At 38.9% G+C, this 13562-nt stretch overlaps 1 protein-coding gene across 5 annotated transcripts in view; it reads left to right on the top strand.

Annotated features, from left to right (window-relative positions):
- Dlg2 (discs large MAGUK scaffold protein 2) overlaps positions 1 to 13562 on the top strand; it is a 1919116-nt gene that overhangs the window by 255377 nt on the left and 1650177 nt on the right. The window lies entirely within an intron of this gene.

Raw genomic sequence — 13562 nt, 5'->3', positions numbered from 1 at the left:
GTTCCCAATGTGCTCAGGAGATCTTGCCTCATTCCACTTCTCTGGGGTATCATGCATCTCTCTTGGTAAACTTCCTGTTTCCTAGCCTGGGATTGTAGGCTGAGACTACCCTGATCCATAGCTAAAATCCATATATGAGTGAGTACATACCATGTTTCTCTTTTTGTCACTGGGTTACCTCACTCAGGATGGTTTCCTCTAGTGCCTTCCATTTGCCTGCAAATTTCAAGATTCCATTGTTTTTTTCTGCTGAGTAGCACTCCATTGTGTAAATGTACCACATTTTCTATATTCACTCTTCAGTTGTGAGGCATCCAGGTTGCTCACAGGATCTAGCAATTACATATAATGCTGCTATGAACATAGTGGAACAGACATCCTTGTTGTGCGAATGGGCATCTTTTGTGTATATGCCTAAGAGTGGAATTGCTGGGTCTTGTGGTAGACTGAGTCCCATTTTCCTGAGGAATCTCCATACCGATTTCCATAGTGGCTGTACTAGTTGGCACTCCCACCAGCAGTGGAGGAGTGTTTCCCTTTCTCCACATCTTCTCCAGAAAAACTGTCATTGGTGTTTCTGATTTTAGCCATTCTGACAGGAATAAGATGATATTTCATAGTTGCTTTGATTTGCATTTCCCTAATGGCTAATGATGTTGAACACTTTCTCAAGTGCCTCTCAGCCATTTTAGACTCCTCTATTGAAAATTCTCTATTTAGTTCAGTCCCCCACTTTTTAATTGGATCCTTTGGTGTTTTGGAGACTTGCTTCTTGAGTTCTTTGTAAATTTTGGAGATCAGCCCTCTGTCAGATGTGGAGTTAGTGAATATCTTTTCCCAATCAGTGGGGTGCCTTTTTGTCTTGCTGACTGCGTCCTTTGCCTTACAGACGCTTCTCATTTTCAGGAGATCCCATTTATTAATTGTCGATCTCAGTGTTTGTGCTATTGGTGTTATGGTCAGGAAGTAGACTCCTGTACCAATTTATTTAAGGGTACCTCCCACTTTTTCTTCTAACAAGTTCAATATGGCTAGATTTATGTTGAGGTCTTTGATCCATTTAGACTTAAGTTTTGTGTGTGGCGGTAGACGTGGATGTATCTGCAGTCTTCTACATGCCAATATCCAGTTATGCCAGCACCATTTGTTGAAGATGCTATCTTTTTTCCATTGTATAATTTTAGCTTCTCTGTCGAAAATCAGATATTCATAGGTTTGTGGATTTATTTCAGGGTTTTCTATTCAATTCCATTGGTCTACCTGTCTATATTTGTGCCAATACCAAGCTGTTTTCAGGAGAAGTCAGGGATGGAGATGCCTCCAGATGTTGCTTTGTTGAGCAGGGTTATCTTGGATATTCTGGGTCTTTTGCTTTTCCATATAAAGGTGAGAATTGTTCTTTCAAGGTCTGTGAAGTATTGTGCTGGGATTTTGATCAGGATTGCATTGAGTCTGTAGATTGCTTTTGGTAGGATTGCCATTTTTACTACATTGATCCTACCTATCCAAGAGCATGGGAGATTTTTCCAATTCCTGGTGTCTTCTCTAATTTCTTTCTTTAAAGTTCTTTTGATACAGGCCTTGCACTTCTTTGGTTTGAGTTATCCCCAAGTATTTTATGTTGTTTGTGGCAATTGTAAAGGGTGATGCTTCTCTGATTTCTTTCTCACACTTTTATCATCTGTATATAATAGGGCTACTGATTTTTTTGAGTTGATATTGTAGCCTGCCACTTTGCTGAAGGTGTTAATCAGCTGTAAGAGTTCCCTGGTAGAGTTCTTTGGGTTACTTATGTAAACTATCATATCATCTGCAAATAGTGAAAGTTTGACCTCTTCCTTTCCAATTTGTATCCCCTTGATCTCCTTTTGTTGTCTTACTGTTTTAGCTAGAACTTCAAGTACAATATTGAAGAGATATGAGGAGAGGGGACAGCCTTACCTTGTTCCTGATCTTAGAGGAATTGCCTTGAGTTTCTCTCTATTCAGTTTGATGTTGGCTGTTGGTTTGCTGTATATAGCTTTTATGATGTTTAGATATGTTCCAGTTATCCCGGATCTCTCCAAGGCCTTTATCATGAAGGGGTGTTGGATTTTATCAAAGGCTTTTTCAGCATCTAGTGAGATGATCATGTGATTTTTGTTTCTCAGCTTGTTTAGATGGTGGATTACATTGATGAATTCTCCTTTCTTGAACCAACCCTGCATGCCTGGGATGAAGCCTACTTGTTCATGGTGGATGAGTTTTCTGATGTTTTCTTGGATTCGATTTGCCAGTATTTTACTGAGTAATTTTGCATCAATGTTCATGAGGGATATTGGTGTGAAGTTTTCTTTCTTAGTTGTATCTTTGTGTGGCTTGGGCATCAAGGTTATTGAAGCCTCATAGAAAGAGTTTGGCGAAGACTCTTCTGTTCTATTGCATGGAATCCTTTGAGAGGAATTGGTATAAGCTGTTCTTTGAATTTCTAGTAGAATTCTGCATTGAGGCCATCTGGCCCTGGGCTTTTTTTTAGTTCAGAGACTTTTTTTATCATTTTTTATTTTAATTTTAAATAGCTTGTTTTACATGTCAATCCCAGTTCCCTCTCCCTCCCCTCCTCCCGCACTCCCCTTCCCCCCCCACCCTCCCACCCTATTGCCAAATCCTTCCACATAGGGGATATCTAGAGTCTGTCATTTTACTCGGGGTAGGGTCCAGGAACTCCCCTAAGAGTCCAGGCTGAGAGAGCATCCCTCTTTGTGCTATAGGCACACGAAGACTGTTTGTATACCAGGGATAGACACTGATCCACAGCTCAGGGCCCCATAGGTTGCACAGGCATTCTCGCTGACACTCACATTTGGGGGTCCAGATCAGTCCCATGCGGGCCTCCCCACTGTCAGTCTGGGGTCCGTGTTCCCCATCCATTCAGGAGATCTTGTCTCCATCCTCTTCTCTTGGGTACTATGCATATATGCATATCTTTTAGGTTCTTTCCTGTTTCCCAGACTCTCTATCAGTGGAAGTGCAGACTGGCACTATCCTGATCCATGTTTAAAATCCATATATGAGTGAATACATACCATGTTTGTCTTTTTGCGACTGGGTTACCTCACTCAGGATGGTTTCTTCCAGTGCTATCCATTTCCCTGCAAATTTCAAGATTCCATTGTTTTTTTCTGCTGAGTAATACTCCATTGTGTAAATGTACCACATTTTCTCTATCCACTCTTCAGTTGAGGAGCATCTAGGTTGCCTCCAGGTTCTGACTATTACAAATAATGCTGCTATGAACATAGTGGAGCAGATGCCCTTGTTATATGAACTTGCCTCATTTGGATATATGCCTAAGAGTGGAATTGCTGGGTCTAGTGGTATATTAATTCCCATTTTCCTGAGGAATCTCCATACTGATTTCCAAAGAGGCTGTATGAGTCGGCACTCCCACCAGCAGTGGAGGAGTGTTCCCCTCTCTCCACATCCTCTCCAGCATAAATTGTCTTCGGTGTTTTTGATTTTAGCCATTCTGACAGGAGTAAGATGGTATCTCAGAGTTGTTTTGATTTGCATTTCTCTGATGGCTAAGGATGTTGAGCACTTTCTTAAGTGTCTCTTGGCCATTTTAGCCTCCTCTACTGAGAATTCTCTATTTAGCTCTGTACCCCACCCTTTAATTGGATCCTTTGGTGTTTTGGAGACTTGTTTCTTGAGTTCTTTGTAAATTTTGGAGATTAGCCCTCTGTCAGATGTAGGGTTAGTGAATATCTTTTCCCATTCTGTGGCCTGCCTTTTTGTCTTTTTGACTGTGTCCTTTGCCTTACAGAAGCTTTTTAGTTTCAGAAGGTCCCATTTGTTAATTGTCGATCTCAGTGCCTGTGCCACTGGTGTTATGTTTAGGAAGTGGTCTCCTGTACCAACTCGTTGAAGAGTATCTCCCACTTTCTCTTCTAAAAGTTTCAGTGTGGCTGGATTTATGTTGAGATCTTTGATCCATTTGGACTTAAGTTTTGTACAAGGCAAATAAACATGGATCTATCTGCAGTCTTCTGCATACCAGTACCCAGTTATGCCAGCACCATTTGTTGAAGATGCTTTCTTTTTTCCATTGTACAGTTTTAGCTTCTTTGTCAAAAATCCAGTGTTCATAGGTGTGTGGTTTAAAATTAGGGCTTTCGATTCGGTTCCATTGGTCTACCTGCCTATTTTTGTGCCAATACCAAGCTGTTTTCAGGACTATAGCTCTATAATAGAGCTTGAAGTCAGGTATGGTGATGCCTCCTGAAGTTCCTTTATTGTATAGGGATGTTTTAGCTATCCTGAGCCTTTTGTTTTTCCATATAAAGTTGATTAATGTTCTTTCCAGGTCCTTGAAGAATTGTGATGGAATTTTGATAGGGATTGCATTGAATCTGTAGATGCAGGGGGTTATTCCAAATTTTTGTATCTGTGGAGATTTGCTATGTTTCCTATTATGTGGTCAATTTTCGAGAAGGTTCCATGTGGTGCCGAGAAGAAGGTATATACCTTTGTATTTGGGTGGAATGTTCTATAGATGTCTGTTAAACCCAGTTGGGTCATAACTTCTATTAGTTCTTTTGTTTCTTTGTTAAGTTTCTGTCTGGAGGTCCTGTCTAGCGGTGAGAGCAGAGTGTTGAAGTCTCCTACTATTAGTGTGTGAGATTTTATGTGCATTTTGAGCTTTAGTAATGTTTCTTTCACGAATGTAGGTGCCTTTGTATTTGGGGCGTAGATGTTTAAAATTGAGACTTCGTCTTGATGCATTTTTCCTTTGATGAATATGAAGTGTCCTTCTTCATCTCTTTTGATTGATTTTAATTTGAAGTCTAATTTGTTAGATATTAGGATTGCTACACCCGCTTGTTTCTTGGGACCTTTTGATTGGAAGATCTTTTCCCAACCCTTTACTCTGAGATGACATCTGTCTTTGATGTTGAGATGTGTTTCTTGTATGCAGCAGAAGGAAGGGTTCTGTCTTCGTATCCATTCTGCTAGTCTGTGTCTTTTTATAGGCAAGTTGAGGCCGTTGACATTGAGGGATATTAATGACCATTGATTGGTGATCCTTGTTTGTGCTTGATTTTTTGTTAGTGAAATTATTTTGTGTAGTTTCTCCTCTCTTTTTCTTTTGGTGTTTTGTAAAGTGTGATTATATATTGCTTGTGCCTTTGTGAATGTAGTTATCTTCCTTGGCTCTAGGTTTTCCTTCTAGCATTTTCTGTAGAGCTGGATTCATGGATACGTATTGTTTAAATCTGGCTTTGTCATGGAATATTTTGTTTTCTCCATCTATGGTAGTTGAGAGCTTTGCTGGATATAGTAGTCTGGGCTGGCATCCTTGTTCCCTTAGTGCTTGTAGGACATCTCTCCTGGATCTTCTGGCTTTCATCGTTTCTATTGAGAAGTCAGGTGTAATTCGGATAGGTCTGCCTTTGTATGTTACTTGGCCTTTTTCTTTAGCTGCTCTTAATATTTTCTCTTTACTCTGTAGGTTCGATGTTTTGATTATTATATGGCGAGGTGACTTCTTTTTCTGGTCGAGCCTATTTGGTGTTCTGTAGGATTCTTGTACTTTCATAGGCATATCTTTCTTTAGGTTAGGGAAGCTTTCTTCTATGAATTTGTTGAATATGTTTTCTGTACCTTTAAGTTGAATTTCTTCACCTTCTTCTATGCCTATTATTCTCAGGTTTGGCTTCTTCACGGTGTCCCATATTTCCTGGATATTTTGTGTTAAGGATTTGTTGGTTTTGAGATTTTCTTTGGTTGACGACTCTATATCCTCTAATGAGTCTTCAACACCTGAGATTCTCTCTTCTATCTCTTGTATTCTATTGGTGATACTTGCATCTGTAGTTCCTGATCGTTTACCCAGCTTTTCTATTTCCAGCATCCCTTCATTCTGTGTTTTCTTTATCGTTTCTATTTCAGCTTTCAATCCTTCAACTGTTTGAGTTGTTTCCTTCATTTTTTTGGTTGTTCTTTCTTGGTGCTCTTTAGATTCTTTGAGAGATTTGTTTACTTCTTGAATTTTTTCCTCAATTTCATGAATTTTTTTGTTTGTTTTTTCTTCTATTTCTTTAAGGGATTTCCTCGTTTCTTCTTTTAGGGTCTCCATCATCTTCATGAAATAATTTTTAAGGTCTGTCTCCTCTTCTTCGTCTATGTAGTTCTTTTCGGGTCTTGCTGGTGTTGGATCCCTGGATTCTGGTGGGGTCATGTTGGTGTTTCTATTGCTGAGTGATCTCTTATTCTGTCTTCTTCCCATCTCTTCTTCCAGTGGGTGCTGGTGGGGTCTTTCCGTCTCCACTGGTCTCCTTCCTTCCTGCAGCTGAAGCTGGGGATGCTGATACGGAGTTTGGATCCTGGTAGGGCTGATGTCTTTCCTGAAGCTGGTCTCACTGGGGTTGGGGTCTTGGAATTGTTGAATTCTTTGCTGTGTGGGCAGGTCTCCTGAAGCTGTACTCGCTGGGGTTGGGGTCTTGGAAGGGCTGATGTCTTTCCTGAAGCTGTACTCGCTGGGGTTGGGGTCTTGGAAGGGCTGATGTCTTTCCTGTGTGGGCGGGTCTTCTGGATGCCAGGAGTGGCCCGGAAGATCAAGGGGGATGGGGGATGGGCGGGCGGTCCCACTGGAGACCCATTCTCACCTGAAGCTGGACTTGCTCTAGTTGGGAGACTTTTGATGCCTGCTTCTATTTCCTTATAGGTTATAGGTCTATTTAAATGGCTTATTTGTTCTTGATTTAATTTTGGCAAGTGGTATCTATCCAGAAAATTGTTAATTTCCTTTAAATTTTCAAATTTTGTAGAGTACAACTTTTCAAAATATATCCTGATGATTCTCTGGATTTCCTCAGTGTACATTGTTATGCATCCCTTTTCATTTCTGATTTTGTTAATTTTCATGTTCATATTCTGCTTTTTGATAAGTTTGGATAAAGGTTTGTCTATCTTGTTGATTTTCTCAAAGAACCAAGTCTTTGTTACATTGATTCTTTGTATCGCTTTCCTAGTTTCTACTTTATTGATTTCAGCCCTCAATTTAACTATTTCCTGGCATCTGTTCCTCTGGGGTCAGCTTGCTTCCTTTTCTTCTAGAGCTTTCAGTTGTGCTGTTAATTATCTAGTGTGACTATTCTCCAGTTTCTTCATGTGGGCACTTAGTGCTATGGACTTTCCTCTTAGCACTGCTTTCAAAGCGTCCCATAAGTTTGGGTATGTTATGTGTTCATTCTCATTGAATTCTAGGAAGACTTTAATTTATTTTTTATTTCTTCTTTGACTCAGGAGTGGTGCAATTGTGTATTATTCAATTTCTATGAGTTTGCAGGGTTTCTGCCATTTGTGTTATTTTGAATTCTAACTTTAAGGCAAGATGGTCTGATAAGATACATGGAGTCATTCCAATTTTTTTCTACCTCTTGAGGTTTACTTTGTTGCCGAGTATGTGGTTGATTTTTGAGAAGGTTCTGTGTGGAGCTGAGAATAAGGTATATTCTTTTGTGTTTGGTTGGAGTGTTCTATCAATGTCTTTTAAACCAATTGGGTTTTACCTTCTATTAGGTCCTTTGTATCCTTGTTAAGTTTCTGTCTTGTGGTCCTGTCTAGTGGTGAGAGTAGGGTAAGAAATTAAAGAAGATACCAGAAAACAGAAAGATCTCCCATGCTCTTGGATAGGTTGGATCAACATAGTAGAAATGGCAATCCTGCCAAAAGTAATCTACAGATGCAGTTCAATCCCTATGAAAATACTGGCCCAATTCTTCACAGACCTTGAAAGAACAATAATCAATTTTACATGGAAACACAAAAGACCCAGGATAGTCAAAACAACCTTGTATAATAAAGGAACTTCTGGAGGCATCACCATCCCTGACTTCAAGCTCTATTATAGAGCTATAGTCCTGAAAGTAGGTTGGTATTCACACAAAAATAGACAAGTAGACCAATGGATTCAAATTGAAAACTCTACCCTGATAGTAACCCACACACTTACGAACACTCGATTTTTGACAAAGAAGCTAAAATTATACAATGGGAAAAAGAAAGCATCTTCAACAAATGGTGCTGGAATAACTGGATGCTGGCATGTAGAATACTGCAGATAGATCCATGTCTATTGCCACGCACAAAACTTAAGTCCAAATGGATCAAAGACCTCAACATAAATCCAGCCACACTGAACCTCAAGTGGAAAGTACCCTTGAACGAATTGCTACAGGAGACCATTTCCTGAACATAACATAAGTAGCACAGACACTGAGATCTACAATTAATAAATGGGAACTCCTGAAACTGAGAAGCTTCTGTAAGGCAAAGGACACAGTCAACAAGACAAAAATGGCAGCCTACAGAATGGGAAAAGATATTCACCAACTTCATATCCAACAGAGGGCTAATCTACAAAATTTACAAAGAACTCAAGAAGCTAGTCTTCAAAATACCAAATATTCCAATTAAAAAGTGGGGTATATATTCCTGATAATGAACTTGATGTCTATAAACATCCTGGAGCCTTCATCCAGTGACTGATGGAAACAGAGGCAAACACCCACAGTTAAACACTGAATTGAACCCAAGGAATCCAGTGACAGAGAGAGAGGAGCGATGAGCAAATTGGCAAAGAATGGGCTGGTAAAACCAGCAGAGACAGCTGATCTGAACAGGGGAGAGCTCTTGTACCCCAGACCGACAGCTGGGAGGCCAGCATGGGACTGATCCAGACCCCCGAATGTGTCAGTGAGGAGGCCTGGGCAACCTATGGGGCCCTGAGCAGTGGATCAGTGTTTATCCCTGGAATGCAAACAGACATCGTGTGTCCACAGCACAAAGAGGGATGCTCTCTCAGCCTGAACTCTTAGGGGAGTGCCTGGACCCTACCTAGAGTGAAATGACAGGCTCTAGATATCCCCTATGTGGAAGGATTTGGCAATAGGGTGCGAGGGTGGGGGGGAAGGGTAGTGTGGGAGGAGGGAGGGAGAGGGAACTGGGATTGACATGTAAAACAAGCTATTTAAAATTAAAATAGAAAAGAATAAGATATATGTTTTATAGGAAGAAAACCATAATAAGAAAATAAAGTCCTGAAAAATAAATTCCATGTCTATCAACAAATTGACAATGCCATGTGCTGTCCTTGACAAAGTTATGATTTATTGGAGCACTACTACAACACATTTAGTAATGAGTACTCTAAGCTGAAGTATAAAACATGCCAACATCCTGTGAAAAAGAGATGCCATTTCAAACAGTGAAACATGCTGTGAAAATGTAATCCAGAGACAGCAGTCCTGGGATATGCCCAAAGGAATATAATACCTATACTTTACATTGTGTAAAGTCTCATAATATTCTGAAAATGATTATCACTTGTTCATTAGTTAGTAGATAGGAATTGTGTTATGAATACAGTAAAATATATTTGGAATAAAATATTGATGTATAGCTTGGAAATATCAGGTTAAATAAAATAAGCCATTTATAGTAAAAAAAAGTGGGGTACAAAACTTAATAGACAATTCTCAATAGAGGAGTATAAAATGGCTCATAGACACTTAAAAAAGTGCTGAACATCCTTAGCCATCAGGGAAATGGAAATCAAAACAACTCTAAGATACCATCTTACTCCTGTCAGAAAGACTAAAATAAAAAATACCAATGACAGTTTATGCTGAAGAGGATGTGGAGAAAGGGGAATACTCTTCCACTGCTGGTGGGAGTGCCAATTAGTACAGCCACGTTGGAAATCAGTATGGAAATTCCTCAGGAAAGTGGAAATCAGTTTACCATGTAAGAAACCATTGACCAATGGTGATTTCAACACAGACCACCCATATCCTCTTGTTCTTCTATAACATACTTTTATATTTTGAAATTATAATTATGTGGTTTTTCTCTCCTATTTATCTCCCAAGCACCCTATGATCTCTCCCCCAAATTCGCATATATATTAATAATTGCATAAATACATCCTGCTCAGTAATATGTTATTTTTACTTGCATGGTTTCATAGTTTATTACTTATTGTCAGATAACTGACTGGGGCCTCTTTCCTGCAGAAGCCCATTTCTTCCACTCTGAGCATTCTTCAGTTGCACATATACTTTGTCAAGAATTTAGGCTCCAGGAAAATTTCCCCTTCCATGTTAGCATGTCCATTGTTGCCATTGGTCTTCAAGTATTGTTTAGCCAGGCAGGTTGATGAGATTTCATGGGTGTTGTCTCCTTGACATTTCTAGGAGATACAGTCTCATAGCAAATTTCCTGTTCCTTGGGCTTGTAGAATTTTCCACACCCTCTTCCACAATAATTCCTGAGTTGTGGATGCAGGAATTGTGTTGTAGATGTATCATTTGGGACATGGCATCCTATGGTCTTTTGTTTTCTGCATTTTGATTGGTTGTGATTTTCTGTAATGGTTTCCATCTCTTGCAAAGAGACGTTTCTTTGATGAAGAGTGAGACCTACACTTTTCTGTGGGTATAAGGACAAATTTTTAGAATGAGGTTATGTTGACTTTATAAAGGGGCATTTGCAGGTTCTCCTCCAAGGTCCATGATTTCACTAGCCCTGAGTCATTTGTTAGGTGTCCAGCACTAGACATGCTTTCCGTCTTGTTCAGTGGGCTTTAGGTCCAATTAGCAAGCTGTTGATACATACCACGCTATGTGTGTGACTTTTCTACCCCTGTTGTTACTATGCCGTGCTCTGAACAGCTCTGTCTTCAACATCAGAATATGAATATCTCCTCCAGTAAGTTTACTTCTTCATAGAGTCTGGTTGTTTTCCCTTCATGGATTGCATGAAATAAGGTGCTGAGTCTTCCTACCCTGTTACCATGAAGGTGAAGAGGGTTTCAGCATGCTGAAGCTATAAACTGACGTGATCCTCATTAGAAATCCTGCCCCACCCCCATTTTTAAATCCATTGCTACTTTTTTCTCTCTGTTTAAATTGAGTTTTATTTTTTCATTTCAGGGAGTGATTCCATCTGACTGCACATTCTTATAAATCTCCCTAATTTTCCTCTGGACTATAGCTTCTATATTTAGAAAGTGGCATATGATATCTCTGCTTTCTGTTCCTGTGCTTCTTGAGGTTCTCTATGTGTCCCATTTAGCAAACCAACTGTAGGATGGACAGTGTAAAACACAATATGCACAGAAATCCCATTACTATGCAATAGAAAGAAGGACAATAGACACAAAAAACAGTCCTTTTGCTTTCAGAAGATGTGCTTATTGTCTTGATAGTAACAAATACTGTTCAATGTGAATTCTAGTATATGGACCCCTAAAAATCTTCTGTGAGAATAAAAGGTTAATAGATAACCTTAATCCAGATCTAAAACAAAAAAATAACTAATAAATCAAGTGAAACCTAAGTTGCACAAAAGCTGTCTTTTAAAGATACTTGACAAAGATGCAGCACACATTACCTCCCCAGCCCTACCCAATAGCTTTGACAGTTTTGACTATGAAGTGGTATTTCTGTCCAATTATTTTTTCTTATAAAATGTGTAATAAAGGACTGAGAAACAAGGTGATGATTTTGTAGCATTCATTTATGACCTCTAATAATAGTAAAGATAATTGAAGTGACTCTATTTTCCAATAGTGCACATACATTCTAGATGTTTCACAGTGTTGAGGTCTTCAGCTTTTCTACTGAAACGTGAATCATAACATGCTACTCTTTTGTCAAAATCTCCTAGTACCTTTTCACACAGAATAAACCAAATTCTTCCAAGTATCTACAAAGCTCTACAAATTGAGACCAACATCTCTGATCTATATCCTGCTACTCTACCCTCCACGCACTCCTGCTTATTTCTGCCTGTGTCTACTCCGATATTCAAAGACATGAAGCCTGAATCTTAGCATTTGCTTTGACCTTCAGATATCACTCTCTTTCAAATCTCTAATGAGTCCTTTCAGCAATTCTGGCCACATTCTATTTAGAATAGTTTCTCCTATTATTCTTTGTTGCTTAACTTTTGTTCATAGCAAAATATCACACAACAAGTACATTTGGCCTAGTGAGTAAAAGTGAGAACTCTAAAGTATTTGCGTTTGAATACATCTCTTCTTGCTTTATACTGTGACTTTGGAGACACTATTTAATTACTGTAGATATGTTCCTTCCTCCAATATGGTAGTCTTAGAATAATTAAGCATATGTTAATTTGCTTATAAGAATGCAAATTTCATAAGGACAAGGGGTTTTGTCAATTTTTAAACCACCATTATCTTAGAATAATCTCGTTTTTGACATTTGCTTATTGAGATTAGGTATATTATTGACTAATAGCAAGTTTTCCTAAGGGCAAATTTGAATGCTGTATAAGAGAGCTATCCATAAATACTACCTTTTAAAATTTTAATTTCTTCTTCTTCTTCTTCTTCTTCTTCTTCTTCTTCTTCTTCTTCTTCTTCTTCTTCTTCTTCTCTTCCTCCTTCTCCTCTTCCTCTTCTGCCCCTGACTCACCTCTGACATCTGGAGAGCTAATTGTATTTTTAGAATATATGTAGAGTCCTAGTGATTACAGATTTAGCATGACTCATTTATTAACTTTTCCATTTACATGTTTACTGTAAAACTTTTCATTGCTGTGTCTGAGGGAAGATGATTCCAGGTGGATACATTAACCAGTAGGAGATCCTAAAATGGGGTCACACTTTGTCTACTCTAGGAGGAATTATTGGGCAGATGGAGGAGCTTCACAGGGAAAATAGGAATATTTGATCATATTTCGTTTTACTCATGTATGAAATTCTCAAAAATAATAAAAAGATACCACAGCAGGTAATAGTGCTTGCCTTTAAGCTGGATCATGTGACTGATTGTCTAAGTGATGACCTGAGTGCATTCTCAGGAACTCACATGGTAGTAGGAGAGAACTGGTTCTCGCAAATTGTCCTCTGACGCCCCCTAATATAAATTAAGATACGGAATAGCAGGGTAGACCTATTTGGATACAGCTGCATGAACAAGCAAAAGGAAGAAAAGCAGAAGTCGAGGTGAGAAGGACAGGGAGGGTGGAGAATGCACCACTGTATACACTTTGGGGGGAATTTTACCTTGAGAGAATTGGGAAGCTATAGGAAGCTTCTGAGTATAGGAATGGTCTGTTCATCTTACCCAAAGCAAACTACAGATTCAATGCAATCACCATCAAAATACCAACACAATTCTTTGCAGACCTTGAAAGAACAATAATCAACTTCATATGGATAAACAAAAAAACCAGGATAGCTAGAACAATCTTGTAAGATAAAGGAACATCTGGAGGCACCATTATCTGTGACTTCAAGCTCTAATATAGAGTTACAGTAATAAAAACAGATTGGTATTGGCATAAAAACAGACATGTGGATTTATGTAATCAAATTAAAGACCATGAAATAAATCCACAGACCTATGAACACCTGTTTTTTTTTTTTTACAAAGAAGCCAAAATTATATAATGGAAAAAAGAAAGCCTCTTCAACAAATGGTGTTGACATAACTGGATGTCAACATGTAGAAGAATGCAAATAGATCCTTTTCTATCACCATGCACAA

This window comes from Mesocricetus auratus, unplaced genomic scaffold (genome assembly GCF_017639785.1).
Source record: "Mesocricetus auratus isolate SY011 unplaced genomic scaffold, BCM_Maur_2.0 Super-Scaffold_4256, whole genome shotgun sequence".
Taxonomy (NCBI): Eukaryota; Metazoa; Chordata; class Mammalia; order Rodentia; family Cricetidae; genus Mesocricetus; species Mesocricetus auratus.
This window is presented reverse-complemented; position numbering and strand designations above follow the sequence as displayed.